The following is a 15,080-nucleotide window of genomic DNA, read 5'->3' on the forward strand; positions in this document are numbered from 1 at the left end:
TATTAAAGTGTACTTAACTTAATTGATAATATGTACTTATTCCCAACGAATGTAGACTTATATAGTCGCATTATAGAAATCGGTTATGTTTTAAGCGACTTCTTTTCTTACCCATTTAATGTTTTATTCCCACTGCAATTCACGGTCATAGGATTAGTTTTATATATACAAATTTGGCGCGAAGAGGCATGCAGAGTGGTTATCCTGAATGTTTCCGTTCCCAACTTTAGCAACGTCATTGGCTATTTTTACACACCTGGCAACAAGAAGTGAAAGAAGGCCGCACTTCGGGCGAGGTGAATGGGCCTGAACCCTCACATTTGAAATCGGTCCGAAGGGCAAAAGAGCAATATAAACAGCGTTTGTGTTCATCAATGAATGAACACTCGTAAATAAATAATTATGTGTTCAGCAACTATACTATGGCGATGGGCCAGGATCGATGGAGGTCAGCCGAGGCGAAACCGAGTCGAACAATTGCGGTGGCATCCGAATTGCACCCATTTTATTACCACTTTTGTGCTGAAAGTAAGGACTTTAAGGGGCGGTTCAGGGAGTTCTGCTCAAAGTAAAAGTTCCAAAATCAATCAACGTGCGAAAAAGGCAATTTGCTGCTACCAGTGAGAAGCAAAGCATCAGAAGCCAGTGAACGGGGCTCAGGCTTAAAGAGTTCGTTTGATCGGGACGACTACTTATATACCCTAAAAAGTATTTCAAAAAATATTGAAATCACTTATATAAGCTTTGTTGTGGAAGCAGAAAAAGTGTAATATTTAGTGTGCTCATTCATATGTATTTGTATCATTATAATACTTATTTTGAACTCGTCAATAATCAAATCTAAAATATATTTTAGAATATTGATGCCGTAAATAAAATGTATTAATAGTAAATAGTGGGTAACTAAGCTCGTTTTATGTTTCTAATATAGCATAGCTAAGTAAATTTAAAACTTAACTTTAGCTCCTAAATTTAAAGTACTGCCAAAATCTACATGGCCCTGACCCCATCGAGGGGTATCGACCCCATCGAGTATAGTCATGCCTGAAAATTCTATTATAAATAAAGTTTCCTCGCTGCTTCCTGTGTGATGTGTGGGTGTGGGTAAAAGGTGTTTTGTCTGGTCCTTGACTTTGTGTCTGTGTGTGTGGGCGGTATGCGTGTTTTTTGTGTTGACAGCTTTTTTTTATTTGTACCAACAAATGTGGCGCAAAACATGAGCAACGCTTGACTTTTTGGAAGTTGTCCACGTTTTCGTCCAGTTTTTCCTTTCTTCTACCTGACGAAGTACACTTTTTGTTAGCTCGCCTGTTGGTCAATGATGCATTTAATAGCGTTCCCTTGAGCGAACTCGAACTCCCGCTTTCTCGAATTTCTATATACAAGGAACAATACAGACTTTTTCAATTTCCTGCCATAATAATACATTCTTCTGCTGTGTGCGTTTGTGTGAGAGAGGAATACAGGACTCTGCTAATGCGTAAATTTAATTAGCGATTGGGCCATGCATGACTGCGACTGAGACGATTTTAAATTTGGCAATTACGTGGACTGAAAGAAAAGGGAATCAGGTATGCAGAGGTGGGCAGAGCAGATAGACCAGGAGCCGCAGCCCACACAAGCGGATATCCTTTCTGGATGGAATGGAAACGAAACAGGATCGAATCAGGCCAAGCCAAGTGGAAGTGAAGGATACTGCGGACCGGCTGACTGACGGAATGCTACGACCGATTGTCGGATTGAATCAGGATTCGGGCCAGCAGGCAAAACAATCCTGACGGCATTAAAACCGCTTTGGGCGGCTTTCAATTTATGCAAATTTTAAAGGGATTTCTGGCTAGCTCTGTCATTTTGCGGCAATTGGCCTGACAGGCTCAGGAAAACAATGGGGCGCCAGCGAAATGGAAAAATATACATTCAACGCACCTGATGCGTTATTAATTTTTTCGATTTGGTGGATTTGCCGACTGCGATATTGACGAACCATAAAATACTCAAAGAGTTAAATGTTTTGTTTCTAAAGTGAGTGAAATAGGCTTGTGGCCTTTTTAGTTCAGCAACACTGATGCACTTGGTTGGCTTTAAATAACAATGTTTATTGTGACAATTTCCTGCGATGTGCGATTAATTGGTGTTTAAATTTCCACCGTGCTATTATTTTCTAAATTGACTTTAAATTTTGTAGATAAATAAGTGAAATAACATACCTTACTGGTTTGACTTATCTGCATGTCCGTGGAAACCATAATTAAGTAGAAATCACAGCATTTGGTTTGTAAATATTTGATAACAAAATGCTGACCAATTTGAAATGTCGTAAGCCGTTTTTAAGTAGCAGCTTAAGGCCAGAAAACTGCTTTCGTCTTAGACAGAGATTCGTCTTAGAGAACAAGCTAGATACTAATATAATTTCCTTTAAAAAAGTGTTTATACCCATCTTATTAATATATATAACTTTGTTAAAAAAAATTGCCTTAAATTTCTATCTATGTAATTCTATTTCTGAATCGAAATCATCTCTTTTCGCACTTGCGTATCGTTTTCTGTTTGCCACACAATCACTATTTTCTAGGTATTGAGTGGGGGTACTAATTCCAAAGCAGAACTACAAAACTAACTAAGAGTTTCCAGTTATAAGTTACATAGTTTTTTTATTAAAAAAAAACTATTATACTTTTCTGTAGATAAGTATTTTGGGGCATTATATTTTTTTTTTTAAGAATTATAAATTATATAATTTCTGGTACAGACTATAAGTTCATTTGTCTGTGCTTATTTGCATTCACACACATGAATACGTGCTCCTCCATCGGGGGCTATAAAAGTGCTACCAAAATAGCCGTGGAAAGTGAAAGCAAACAGTTGGTCAGCAGCAAAGGTGTTCTACAGTATCGAACAGGAGGTGAAAGCAGAATGGAGAAAAAAGCAGAAAAGTAAATAAAGTAAAGTTTTCCTTCATTTTCCTTGATGTGTTCGCTGTTGTTGTCCACTTGTGTCAAAGTGCACTGTGGAACAACGGGTTTGTTTACACTTTGGTCCCACTTGAGGGAGGCGTTGACGGTGGGCGTGCCTAGTGTACACAGGGAGAAATAACATGGCATTTCAACCTGAGAACCCTCCAACGTTTGTCCTCCACTTCTGGCTCACTGCAGGCAGGTAGGACATCCTTTGGTCCATTGCTCCTTCGGTGACCTCTTGACTGCCCCGTCATCTGATTTCTTTACGTTCCCCATCCTTGGCGCAATTTCCTAATGGACCACCGCTTTAGGTTTCAACAACAAGACACCGAAATGCATTGTCAGTCGAATTGAGCGAAACGCAAAACATTTCGAAATGGAAACAGTCCAAGGAGCATTCCGCCCTCCTGTTTGACATTTGAAACACCTCGTCCCCGGGAAAGTATCCCCCAATGCCTGACCGGGCATATCCATAGCTGACTCATACATCAATTACTGTCCAACCAAATGGCGTTCAATTAGCCCTCAAGCGGGCCTGCGACTTTCCCCCAGAAAACCCCAAGGTTCTAGGGGCCCTGCTTGGAGTCTTATTCAAAATTCAACAAGGCAGGTCTCCGTGTTAGTACAGTGAACACACGGTATGCGCTTTTATTTACTTAGAGTATAAGCTGTACAGTTTGAAAGTGCTGAAAGTGTGCTACAAAATAATACTTTGTTTTCTACTGAGCCGCTGCCCATGAAATGAACGCTGCATGATTTCAAATCCATCACCTATAATGTTGTCCACCAAAGGGGGCTTGTGCTGTAACTCGGTGTATGTTTTAACCAAGTTCCAGGCACGTTTCGTCCTTGCATAATTGAGCAAGCTGGCCAGGGTCTCCTTTCCATTTCTTTACTTTGCGATTCCTTTTTATTTTGGCTTCGGTTTCTGCAACTGGCTTGGATTCGCAGAGCACGAAGCTTGGATAAATGGGTATGGCGTGGGGGGCTTGGGATTTGCGGGAAGATTCAGTTAATTGATCAGACAGGAAATGCGCCACTTTTGGGCCTGGACAGAATTCAAACTAAATTCGATGTGTCAATCAAAATTTGTAACCAAAAATACGCTTTCGCCGAAAGTCCCAAAAGTCGGGGCACACACATGAACAAAAACAAATATTGACAGTCACTGGGGCAAACAACAGAAATTTGGGTTGACGTTTTTGGCAATTGTCGCGATTCGCGGAAAACTGCCACGACCCGTCAAAAAACGAAGCAAAAATGAAAAAGTACGAGTATAATAAAAAAGGAAAATACGTGAAATGTTACATAATTTATGCCAGCAGTGCGAGCGCACCTCCATTCCTTTATTTCGTTGTAGTATCTCAGTATCAGTATTTCGGTGGCAGGCAGTTCCTCTCGCAGGACTCGCATAAATATGCAATTTAGTTTAGGCATTTGAATATTCCCTTCGCCGCGCCCTGCCTTTCAATCTTTTGATGAGCCAGACGAGTCGGCAGCAGCTGCGTTTTCCGCATTTCCACGATTTTCACGTCCTGCGATTCATTGGCAGCCTGACACTAATGAAAAAAGCCAAATCGTGTCGAATGCTGTGAGCTCGAAGCGATTGGGAAAATAATTTAGGCTTTCTCACCATCGGTAGTTCGTCTTGCTCGATAAAATACTGTATTGCCAGAAAAAAAATATCTTGCTTTGCTTAAATTGTTTAGAAAAGTTTGAGGGATATGAGGTATGAAGTTGAAGTTGATACTATGATTGTCAAAAGGACATATTAAGTAAAGTTTCAGTTGTTCAGCTTTTTAAAGATATTTTTGTTTAAATAATATCAAATGAGAAAGATGAATATCAAATGGCTCTTTTTAAAATACATCAAATCCCACACCTTGTTACATGCAAAAAATTACCTTTCCATTAGTCAGTACAATGAATTCCTACCATGAATCCTTAAAATTTGTATCCATTAAAGTTTAAAGAGATTATGCAAATGCCCACTTGAAGCCGATGTGAATTGTAGAAATAATTAATACCAGTATCCCAGCTATGTTGTGAATCCATTTGTGTATAAGTCATGCGTTTGGTATTGGTAACCGGTTTGTTAATTTTTTATTTACTTCGAACCTTTATTACATTAGCCCATATATTCGTGTTTGCGTCTCCTTTAAAATGAAGTCAGACATAAATTCAAATATGTATGTGCAAATATATATACACATCTGCATTTTTGCGAAACTTAAATAGACAGTAGAAGGGTAACATAACCTGTCTTCTCCTGAAATGCAATCTCAATTCAAAATCCCAAGAGGTAAAAAGTCCTTCTGTTGCAATTCCTGTACGAATATTTCAACTGTGCTGTCTAAAGTTTCTCATTTCATTTGACTCTTTTGGGGCTATAAATATCACAGTTATTTATTTGTTGACATTTATATATTTTTTATATTTTTTGCCACGCTGTGCCAATTTGTTTATATTAATGTCCCAAGTGATTTCGGATGCCCATATCTACAGGGTCACAGCTCATGTACGCACATGGTCTTAGATTTGATCTGTTTGTGTTGTTTGGCCTTTCCATTTCAATAATGCGGTTTTCATGATACCCAAATTGAATGTGGGTGGTTGGAGAAACTTCTAAACTGCCTATGATACCTAATATTTGCGTATGGAGGAGAGGATATCAGAAAAAATTTTAACATACTTAAACCTTAGCCTCTAAAAATGTTACTAAAATAACTTTAAAAATATTTAGCCTGCAAACTATAATTGCACAGTTCTATGCACAGTCCTATCAAACTATGCCAAGAAAAAACTGGCATAAGTTAAGTGATTCGACTATCAGATACCCGTTACTCGGCTAATCAGTTTTAACTACATATGTATGCCTTTTATATAAAGTTTGAATACTTCTTCAAAATGCTTGCTAAACAGTTCAAAATTGCGTTGCACCTCTGCAAAGGGTATCATTTAGTTGTTATCTTCTGACAATAGTATTGTGGGCTCTTCTTTTCGCTCTCTTGTCCTGTTTGTGAGCGATGTCTTGTCTCTGCTGGTCATCTCTGGTCGCTTTCTATTTGTTCAGAAAGCAGTTGAAATACTTTTGCATCATTGCCGGGCACTATCTTTCTGGCTGTTCGACCGGCTCTTTTTTGTTGGCCAGTTTTTCTTTTCTTCCCAATTGTTTGGAGCTGACAGACGGCAAGCCGCAAACGAAGTGATAGGCCCTGGCATTTTAATTTTTTCTTTTTTTGGGCTTAGAGCTGTATTTACTGTATTTCCAAGGAATGTGGCATGGAAATTCGTTTTGACATTTTAATTACGCCGGCAAGAGCGGGCCGTGTAAGTGCGTACGTGCTAACTGGGCTGACACACTAATGCATTCCGGCAAGATTAAGCAATCAGAGGGCTCTTGAACTCTGGCATAATTGGAACAACCTGACAAGCGAGCTGCCATCGGAGGCGGTGGCTAAAGCACTCAATTTGGGCCATCAGCTAGTGCGCGATGGCCTGGTTCGCTTTCTCCCACCACTTTCACTTTCGCTTCACTCCCACTTTTTCGCACTTGACTCTCATTTAGCGGCAAAACAAGTTGCCCGCCAAAGTTCCTGCTTTCCTCGCCCTATCTAAGCATTCTAATTTACTTTTATATTATGTTGTGTTGATTGCGTTGCCAGGCCGTGCGGATCCATTACAGGATGTGTTAGTCTCCTGCCATTGCTGGTGCCGTCTTCGTTTTGGCCCTTATCACAATGATTTGGCCGCCAACGACAAATTGCCGGAAATTGACAACAAATTTCCAGCCCACACACGCACTTATATGGGCACATAAGAGGCCCATTTACTAACACTTGGGTGCAGTGTTTGCTGAGGTTTCTCTGGCCTGCTCCTTGGCATATCAATGGATCCATTTGGGCTCCACATATTGACCGGAATGTGTAATCCAGTCGGGTACATCTTTGAGCTCTGTCAAACCCTTTGAAATTTTTTCGTTTGACCCTAAAAGCCCGTAATGCAAACTATTTCAAATATGAATTGGCCCTAATGAAATTTGCTGCAAGGACCTTAACGACCTTAAGCAATAGGGCCTAATATAGTTTACACTTCTTGCTTAAATGGAAATTTAGTTTAGCAATTTATAGCTGTAGAGCAGCTAACAACAACATTTTATTCAACGCATATAAATCTTTCAAGACTTTTCAATGATTCTAGTTTAAGCCTTAATAGATTTTCAATTGTTCATCCTAAGCGTATGGTTTCACCAATTTTAAAGCTGGATTATACTGAATATTAATGCGGATTCTAATGCAGTTCGATAGAAAGCTGGCTGACGTAGAAGTTTGGGGATTTGCATATAGAATGAAGGATACCGAAGGGTACTTTGGCTACACCCACATCCATCCACCCACATTCACTCAACCGCTGTCAGTTGCACTTTTGTTTTAGTCCATAGACCATAGACCTTGGTTTACGTGTACATATGCATATTTATATTAGTGGCGGGTCGCATAGAATTCGGGTTCATCAATCACTTATGGAAATCAATACGCTTTCCATTATACGCAAAAGTAAGTGGGGGAGCCTATTGTATTTTGATGTTTTTGAATTCCCAAACGAATTGATGGCGGTTTGGTTTTTTCTGCACCTCATTTCACCTTTTGGTTCCTTAAGTATGATTGGAAGTTTTTAAATGCAGTCGTTTTTAAGCTTATTTAGCCACAATAAGTGGTTGAAACGTGTCTGCAATATGAAAATAGTGGAAAACGCCTCGGGGTCTCGTCTTTCCTTTTAACTTAGGATCCTTAACAGTTTCTACTTCAACAGAACATGAACAACGCCGTAGGTTTCCCAGCTTTTCCCACAGATGGAGCTTTGTCGTTCTTTCATGCCCCCTCTTGTTTTGTAGACTTTTCTCTTGCTCTTCCATCTGACGTCATGAGGCCGCAACTGACGTCACAGAAAAGCTTCAATGTTTACACGCAACGCAACGGAATGGAATGGAATGGATATCCTCATGTTCCTATTCCGCACGTGTCTTTCGCGCCAAATTCGTTGTTGGCCCCTCTGTTTTGTTGCTGTCCTTCTTCTGGGTTACGGGAGCAACCGCCCGTAGTTCTCTGAGCCGGAGAGCACGGCCTGCTCTTACGCTTCTTTGTTTCTTATATAACACGTGCTTTGGCCAACAGTTGAGGCTCACAAAGTAATGGCCGTACACTGGCCAAAATAGGGTATACAATGAGTATTCAAAGAAAAGTAAGATGGTTGTTACCCTGGAGGTCAAAACTCATGAGTAAAGGGGGACCGAGAACTGCTCAATTTTGATTTTAGATTTTGTGTTGTAAAATAGCGTACATATTTCGTAAATTTATATCACACTTCATTGTACTTTTTTTTTTAAAATAAGTTTTTTTAATAAGTTACTTTTATATGCAGATAGTCAGATAAGGCCAATATGAAAGAGAGTACATTCGATTTTGAAATGTTATGATCTTAAATATCTGTGCAATCACATATTTTTAACACAACTATAAATACATTTATTTTTTTTTTTGGATGGGAAATATTATGTTTTTCCATGGAAGATGTTTTATTACAGCCAAAGTAAACTAAACGGTTTTAATGTGAGATCGGTACGACTTATAGAGTGATTTGAGCCTCTTTGTTTGGCGATACCTTAATTCATTATGCAGACTTGTCCAGCTGACAACTCTAGCTCTAGCAACCTGCGTGCAGCATTCAGTGTCGCTTAAGAGAGCCGACATGCAGAAGAGCACCGACGAAGAGCGGGCTTGAAGGACCAAGACACAGATTCACGCACACAGGCACGCCTGGTGGGTCGTCCTGCTCCTGGTGGTGCGTGACTTTGGACGCCTGCTGGAGCCAGTTACGAAAAGATTGGTAGCAGAGCCTCAGTTCGTTTGTGCTGCCAGTTGGATGCAGAACGCCTCGACGTCGAATCGAGCGATATATCCTTAAAATCGAGCTGAATATATGCGGTATGGTGTGCGCGACTGTCACCTTCGCGAATTAATCAGGGTGTATTTGAACGGCATTATCCTGCTAGCGCTTGTGGTGTGCCAAACGAGGCCATCGCCCACGTGTCGGCCGGATTTGTTGTGTTAATTAGTGGAAAATGTCAGGCCCAAAAAGGAAAAATATAATATAAAACAACGAAGGCTGGGCTGCAGAGAGTGAAAGTTATTGTGTGTCCTTGGACTCGTGGGAAAGTAATGATAATATATGAGAACATGCTCAAATAAAACAACGAAAAATACGTCGAGAAACCGTAAAAAATATGAGAGTTTAAAAGTGTGCTGGAAATCGAGAATTCCATCAAGTGCGTGGCTGCAAACAAGGACTTTGTAGAACACTTTCGTGCGCAGCGTTTGAAGGAACTCCTTTTTTTCGTCCAAAATCGATCCGCCCGTTGTCCCTTGGCTTTGTTTACCGAGCACAGCGAATTATTTTCAAGTGAACATTTTTATTTTTACATATGCTGTCGTGTTTGCTTATGTGAAAGGCCCCTCAGGTAGTTCGCTGTAGTTTGTTGCCTCCGAATCGCCTTGACACATTTCGTTTTGGCCATTGCAACGAGCTTCATGCCACCACGGCTCATGGGATGCTGCAGTTTATTTTGCTTATCTGGCGCTCACCCGACAATATTTCTTGCCACACCCACCCGCACACAGATTGTTGTCAGTGGCTCGTTCGTGGCTGAAATTTTCAATTAGGTTTTATGACACATTCCGTCCGCTGCCATCGATGCAGTCGACCCTCAGCAGCCTGATTTGTATTTTGCGCTGCGCCCATTTAAATGAAATTGGACAAGCAGCGCTTATTTGCATACCAATTAAGTTTATTATATATTTACTTTCACTTTCATTAAGCCACTCGGCGATGTGCAGCCCCCATTTTTGTGGCTTGTTTTGGTAAATGGGAGCAACGAAGGCAAAGTTAATTAGGTTGCCAAAGGTCTCGGCAGTTACAGAACTAATTTAAAACTTATAATTTATCGTAGATAGTTTTTTCAACAAAATCGATTAACTTATTCTTGAAGTTTTTTTAACATAACTAAAATTTAACTAGGGAAATTTTCGTTAAGCTCTTCTATTTTCAAACTGAATGTTATGAAAAATAAAATTAAAACCTAAAAATAATTTAAGTTAAGTAAAGAGATTGCATAAAAAAAAGGAGTTTATGCAATGTGACAATTCAAGGTGTGAATTATGTTGAAATTTATTTATAAAAGTTAAACTTATTTTGATACGACGTATTTTATAAGTTACATATTGTTTAGTTTAATTTTTACGTAAATCAAATCAAGCTTTAAAATAATATATTGAAACATCAAACAACGATTTTCATTTATTTTTCCTTTGAATTCATTTTGCCTAAAGTTTAAAATCAAATTATATTTTAATGTACTTTCAAACTTATTTATGTTCCCGACAATAAAGTCAACTCCAGCATTTTCTCTTGGTGAATAAAATAAATTGCAAACGGATATGGCAAAAGAGTAACGATATCGAAAACCCACAAAACCTAAAATAACAGTAAACATAAAAATAATATAAAAAGCAAACCTATATTAGCTTAACCAAAGGCAAGAAGCACATAAATGGGAGGGTCGTAAAAGTCCTTTAAGGCGAGCGGCACACATGGCGTATGAGTAATATTTTGCATTTAATTCCCTGCTCATTTTCCTACTCCAGAGGCTGCAAGAGTAATCGGAAAATTAGAAAGATAAGGGAAGCAGATGGGCAGCCAGTTCAGTGACTGGGTAAGCTGGGAAAATACCTTAAAAAGCTAAAAGTGAAAGCTTAACAAAATTGAGAAAAACCACCAAAACGGCCAGCAACGAGGGGAATGCGGCAAAAACTTTTGTGGCTACGTGGCTGGGACCTTTGGATGGGCTCCCAGGGGGCGGGGTTGAAACAGGATGTAACAGGCTAGGCTAATCCCTGGCTAACGTCGCATCACCAGTGGAAAGGGCGATTTTGGCCAGAGGCTGGCAAAAGGTCGAGTTAATCTACGGGTAGGCCGCACACAAAAAAAGCAGAAGGTCGGATAGGTTGAAATATCTGGCATAGAACTTTTACATACTTCTTCTATGAAATATGTATGTGCAAATCATACGACCTTCTCAATGCAGCCATTCTCATGCATTACAAATGAAGAACTTTGAAACTCAAACAGACAAAGTATCTGTATTCCCACCAGGAACTGGCTGCAGTTAGGCAAATTTATAGCGTTTGCGCCTTTTGAGATTAATTAAAGTTGGCCAATTTCCACTTGTTGTCCTAAGAGTGATTTTGCCATGTCCCATTTAGATTGATTACTTTTATATTCACTTGGCACTCTGTAAATCCCTCTGTGGATAGCATCGCCAGGCTTCTCTCGTATAATTGACTAATGAGCCAAAGTTCAGGGTTCAGTAAATGTTTGCAAGCTATTTGGTGACATTTTGGCATTGTCGGTATTTAGGATTTGAAATGAAAACTGGGCTTGTTTGCGGTAATTCCATTGGCTAATTCCATTTGCCTGACAGATTTTAAAAATACATTTTAAACTAATACTGATTTGCATATATGACAAATGATTTTATTAAACAAAAGCTTTTGCATTGGAAATTATTTGCTTTTTGTTTTCTTTTGTACACACTTTTTGATGATTTTATTCGATTTACTTTTGGGATCTGGGGCAAAACTGGTCTTAAACAAATAAAAATCGTATAATCCAATCTCTCCCTGGTAAAACATTTCAACTTTTGCCTCAACTTCTGCCCTAAAGCATTTGTGGTTGACATTTGTTGTGGGTCCCCCAAAAACATCTTAATGCTTATTTTTATCTGATAAGTGATGACGGTTGCGGCAGAAAAAAATTACTTGAGTGCCCAGACTGACTCAATTCCTGGTTGTTTGTTTGGCTAAATGTATAACACAGACAACTTATCACGCTGTATTAACCCATGCTGTATGTCCTCTGTTATTTTCTGATTTTTTCCTCGGAATCTGAACCCACGCCCACTCAGCAGGGGCATCGTTTGTTTATATATTATTTGTCTGTTAAGTTCCGGAGATTCATCGAGAGAAATTCATCGTCGACTCCACCCTACATTTCTCAGATTTTTTTGGCAGCAAAGTGATTTTTTGCTGCCATTTTCTACTCTATATTCAGCCTTATTTGGAATAATCCTTTTAGTTCTTTAAGGAAAATTAGATTCAGCTTGAATATTAAAGAACTTAAATTATCTATGAACGGAAATGTCAGTTCGGTTAGCAACTTTAGTATACAAATGTGCATCCACTTGTGAAAGTTGTTCCTGAACTTTTCCTTCTGCTGGTCAAAAGTTTTGCCCTGAATGTGGAATAACAATGTACACATGGATGCTAAACCAAACGTTAAGTTTGAGATATAGAATGTCTACTTGAATCGGCGAACAAACTCGTTTGACTTGCTTATTTATACCCTTTTTTAGGCAGGTGTGAAAACGACGCGAATATGTGGTTCTTGGATAACTTTTCTCCTCATATCGAGATGCAAACAGAAAAGATGGCATGGCAAAGTAAAAAATAAAAATTCAATTTCCCGACCGCAAAAAGTTTAACTTTTCTCAGCAGCCACAAATCAATTTCAACTTGGCCAGTGTAACCGCCGAAAATGGAAAAGGGAAAGGGAAAAACAAAACTCTTTCATGGATGTTGGCCAAGAATTAGGGAAAAGTGTTATACCATTCTAGAGATAGAGAGCAAAATGAAATGCAATGAAAAGAAAGTGGGTGAAAAGCTGGCTGATGAAAGAGATTAAAGAAGCTTTGCAATAGCAAACATTTTACAGCAAGCAGTAATCTTCCTTTAGTTTTAAAGAGTGATTATGTTTGTATTTGATTTTAATATATGAAGCCGAAGCAAGAAGCGATTCCAATCAAAGTCTTTAAATAATAATAATAATAAATGTTTGCATAAGAACTTTATAAACTAACCATGGAAGCTGTTTTGGTACATCTTGTGGCCTTTCTTCCTGAACCTTTTGAATGGGGGAAAAGGTCACGCTTTGTGCAAAAATTGGGTTCAAAGCGCTGCTGATAAGGGTAAGAGAATGCTGACAACTTTTGACCAGTTCTTTAGAAGGAGGATATTCATTTCACATGCAAATGGTGTGGGTGGGACTCAGACAACGAGCAGATCACACAGAATCGTTTTAATGGGCTTACTTAGGATGTCAACCTAGAATAAAAGACTCATAGAAAGCGGATTCACCTTTAGCTTTAGGGGAACTTCCCTCCAAGGAGTGTCAAGACTGGTTGCGCACATGTCGCCATATATTATATTATGTGCTCATTCAGGGGCCTGGCTTTGTTTTTACCCCATTTAATTTATGGCCAACACATGCTAGGCCAACACATTTTTTATTGTGCCCCCTTGCCAATCAGCCTCCTTCTAACAATTCCCGCATGTTTACAGAACTTCTGTTTGTCAGCCATTTTGAAAGACATTTCCTTTTCGGCCCCAACAATAAATGTTCTCTGTGGTGATATAACGAGGAGGAAACTATTGTCATATGTTTCACTTTCCCGGAAAAATCCAGCCTTTTTCCTGCTTTCCGGACTCGGGGTGAGAAAGTTCATTAATTGATAAGGAGGCAACTTTGCTTATGTGCGTCGAATTTCAGACATGGGAATTGTTCTGCGGCCACAGCTAGCTAATAAAGGGCAGCCTATTTTCAGAATTATATTATGTGTCTGAATATTTATGATACATATGTAGGGCTATAAAGGTTCTCAGTTATAAAAATTACTGGCAGTAATATTTAGTTTAGTAATCAGAAAGGTTAAAGTTATAAGGGTTTTCAATTGTCCTGTAGTCAAATGATAGAAAAGTTGCTTTAAAGTACGAGCATTAAGTTGGTATATAATCGAATACCTTTAAGAAGGTCATGGTAAACAGATATATTTATTTTCCGAGATTGGGTTTATTTTTCACATTTTTATTTGTTTCTGTTTTGGATGGCACCCATAAAGTATGCTATTTAATATACGTTTGTAATAGTGACCTTGCAAGAGTCCCCAAAATACATTGGCCCCAAAATCCGGTCCACTTAATATCGTTTGACTCTGAACCACTTAATGTCTTGGTTTTGGGAAACTTTCGCTGGCAAATCGCGTGCAACACTAAAGTTACTGTTAGGAGAAAGTGGGCGTGGCTCCAGTTTAGCACTCTTTACATTTGTTAATTGCGGCACTTAGTTGGCCAAGTTATGGTTTAGCATGCAAATGACCTTGGGGAGCTTTCTAACTCACTTCGGGCAAGAACTTCTTTAAATAATTGTTGGGCGCAAAACATTAAACTCAACTAGCCGAAAAGAGTACAATAAAATGTTTCTTAATACAGCATAAAGGGGGGTAAGAGATAATTTAGCAGTTAAAGAAAAGCTACCGACAAATGGGAGTGTCCCCAAAAAAGGCGCTAGAAATTGTAATTTTGTTCATTTCTCGTCTACGCCATTTGGCAAAACTGCAGCTTTTTGTTTTGGGGTGTGCGTGGGTGCGTCCTTTTGAAATTTATTTTTCATTATGCTGATGAGAAGCGCTGTTCGCCACGCCTCGGGCGCATTTCAGCTTGAAAAGGGTCTGTTAACTAACTTATTTTAGGAGAACATAACTTGATTAATTAATAAAATTAAACATGGAAAGTTTTGTATAAACAAGGGCCATTTTATCTTTTCAGTACCACGAGATTAATTATATAACGTAAACATGTAGAAAAGGTTTAGTTTAATTTATGTATAATAGGAAAGTCCTTGGTTGTTTGTGAGTAAAAGTAATAGTTTATGTATTTTATTGTTTAATATAACAATATATATCTTGATGATTTTCAATTATGTTTTTATTGTGAGGTATAGCAATAAATCAATCATTAAAACTTCAAATTTTGGGTAACCTCAATTATGTTTAAGCCTGTTGTAGGGATTTCCCAAAGCTACTTCGAGATTTTCATGGGTTTTGATTGATTGAATGGCTGTCTGATTGATCGTCGTGGTATTTGAACCCTAAACTTTTGCACATTTTTGCGTGCTGCAAGTCGGCTGCAGTCAATTAACCAAGCGACGAGTGTGAGACAGTGGAGGGGTCACGGG

At 38.9% G+C, this 15,080-nt stretch overlaps 1 protein-coding gene across 5 annotated transcripts in view; it reads left to right on the top strand.

The window, feature by feature from the left end:
• LOC122626629 (potassium channel subfamily T member 2) overlaps positions 1-15,080 on the top strand; it is a 95,018-nt gene that overhangs the window by 12,866 nt on the left and 67,072 nt on the right. The gene's annotated exons all lie outside the window — the stretch shown is intronic.

The sequence above is a fragment of the Drosophila teissieri genome, chromosome 2L (genome assembly GCF_016746235.2).
Source record: "Drosophila teissieri strain GT53w chromosome 2L, Prin_Dtei_1.1, whole genome shotgun sequence".
NCBI classification, from domain to species: Eukaryota; Metazoa; Arthropoda; class Insecta; order Diptera; family Drosophilidae; genus Drosophila; species Drosophila teissieri.